The following is a 2,616-nucleotide window of genomic DNA, read 5'->3' as shown; positions in this document are numbered from 1 at the left end:
GATCGAGCTCACCGACAAGTATATCGTTGGGACAACTCGATATAATGTAATCAATATACGTGAAAGATTACCTAATGTGAAGTTTATCAAAATCATCATAACATAATTGATCAACACATTATGTTTGAACAACATGAGTCCTACAATATAAGATTTAAAGGTGCATATCATTTACATTCAACGTTTTTATTGGATTTTTTTTTACTACAATGTAACCTCGAGGTTCAACGTTGATAGTAAAAAAAAATCCCAGAAATTTTTGAATGATATTGTAAATGATATGAACCTTCGAATTCTTATAACATCGGAATAGAAAATATGTGATCCGAATTAACCATGCACGTGTGCTACAGAAGATTATGAACTTTTATGATGTACAGGGGGTAAGGGTTTTTCTTAAACAATATTATGATCCCAAATTTGATGAATTTTGTTGGCAATACTTTAATATACACACTACATATAGCAACGTATATATTAAATCTCAATGTATTATAATTAGGAAAAATGTTTGACTCGGTAAAAAAAATCTTCCCCTCCCCCCGTATTGCATGTAATGGTTTAAACCTAAAGGATTCGCACTAACTGCCTAAAAAGGGTCCGCTCCAGTCTTGAATCAGTGATTTTGTTTATCATAAACAAAATATTGTCTCACACTGAAAGGGTCAGCCGGGCAACATGCACAGCCCGGATTGTCAAAACAACTAAGATTTACAAAAACGATTACAAACAAAAACCATCAGTTGGACAATCTTACTGGAATCTGATTATCTCTACTGATAAATAATGCAACACTAATGACACATTTAAGTTTTGGAATGATTTTATTCACAAAGAATGTTTCTCATTGGTATACATTTCTATGCTCTTGTCTTTTCAGAGTTTATATTGGAAATTAAAAATTGCTGCACGAAAGACACTAGCTCCACATTCCTATGCATATGATTTTATATGTACGAGAATCATTCCATAAAATATCCGTTTGATGTCCTTTCAATGCATGACACTGTCTAGTGGTTTTTCTGCCACAATTACAAGGAAAACCTGGCTAAACTTGTGCTAAATCAAACACTTGAATCTTACATCGCTATTGATGTTAAGCAATTATTTAAAGGGCCATCCGGAACTGTTGGGTTTTATGACAGTCTTCCTTCCATACACACCATCGCTGCAAAATAATTTGAACATTCAATTAGATGATTATAATATTATTTGGCAATCCAAAGAGAACCTGAAAACATCAGACCACAATAAACAGAGACCCCAAAAAAAGCCAATTTTACTTTACAATGAAATTGAAAAAGTAGTTAGTTACATGTCAAATCATCTTTTGGCTGTCGACAAAAAATAAATAAAATCTAAATTTCGTAGCATTTTACCACCCCCCCCCCCCTTTTTTTAACTGAATTTGTTCAAGGTATGGTGGTTTTACCCCTTTTCAGATTTAAGTATGTCATGTTGTATATCTTTTATAAATTAGATGAATTTCTAGCAAGTTTCTACGATATTCTTTATCATTTGACAAAATACTATGCATCTGAATTAAATTGTTTACTATTTGAAAAAGCGCGCCTTCTTTTACTTTAATTTACTTCCCTTTATTTCACATAGCAACAAAAATTAAAAACTGCCACATTTGACTGCATATCAATTTTTTTTCCCCAAAAAATATATGTCAAGCAGCATAATTAACTTTACAAATTGGGAGAAAATCAAGATGTTCCGACTATAGGTTAGTATTAAAAAAAAATAATGAAAGGTTGGCATGATTCCAGGTTTGAACCCTGACGACACTTAAAATCGAAAATTCACTTATTTACCTATCATATGAAGATACGATGATGTGATAAACTTAACAATTAATAATTTACCTGGTGCATTATCATATTCACATTACGTTGACACGTCTCAGTTCGTCTGTGTTAGCTCATTTCAAGCTCGTAAACAATGTACACCATTTTCCGCTGTTCTTTACCGATTACCTCTAGTCAGAAGAGCCCACTGTTTACAAGGGCGATACTATTTTGTCACCGGTTCACGCACTGCCTAATGAATATCCGTTTGCCACTCTTTTGACCACGTGGACATACGATGGAAACGCGGACGTAAATCACGTGAGCACCAATGGGGATACAGTTCATCATATTGTTCAAGGATGGGACGAGCTTTACGGTACCAGTTTTACATTTTTCAGACAATGTTTGTCAATGCTTAATACACAAAGTCCAGATTTACGTGTGCAACTTATTAATGAAAAAGATTTACATTATTATTTTCGTCGTGTTTGTAATTTAAACAGTAATAGGTGCTTTTTTGTTTAAAATTTTGTATACATTGGCAGAAGAATCCAATGTAAACCTATATCTTCCTATATCTATATATGTTGATTTTTAGCAGAATAGACGATGAATAAAAATATGGAGAATGATTTTTGAATAATAACATTAAATGTATGATACATTATGATACGTCATTTTTATTGGGTAACAGCAATCATTCTAAAATTAACCTTCATTTCGAAATGATTACATTAGATGTATGTTATTTTGCTTAGCTAACACACTGTGTAGCATCGCCACCGGAAATTGGGTACTAACGAAGCGGAGAGAAATAGAA

General features: G+C 32.8%; 1 long non-coding RNA gene across 1 annotated transcript; it reads right to left on the bottom strand.

Moving 5' to 3' along the window:
- Positions 1–805: 805 nt before the first annotated feature.
- On the bottom strand, positions 806–2,007 carry LOC139509483 (uncharacterized). The gene is made up of 2 exons (XR_011661733.1): positions 1,872–2,007; positions 806–1,168 (listed from the first exon to the last, which is right to left on the bottom strand). It is a non-coding gene; the product is annotated as an uncharacterized lncRNA (long non-coding RNA).
- Positions 2,008–2,616: the final 609 nt, after the last annotated feature.

This window comes from Mytilus edulis, unplaced genomic scaffold (assembly GCF_963676685.1).
Source record: "Mytilus edulis unplaced genomic scaffold, xbMytEdul2.2 SCAFFOLD_467, whole genome shotgun sequence".
Lineage (NCBI taxonomy): Eukaryota > Metazoa > Mollusca > Bivalvia > Mytilida > Mytilidae > Mytilus > Mytilus edulis.
Note: the sequence above shows the minus strand (reverse complement) of the source record. Positions and strands in the feature narration are given on the sequence as shown.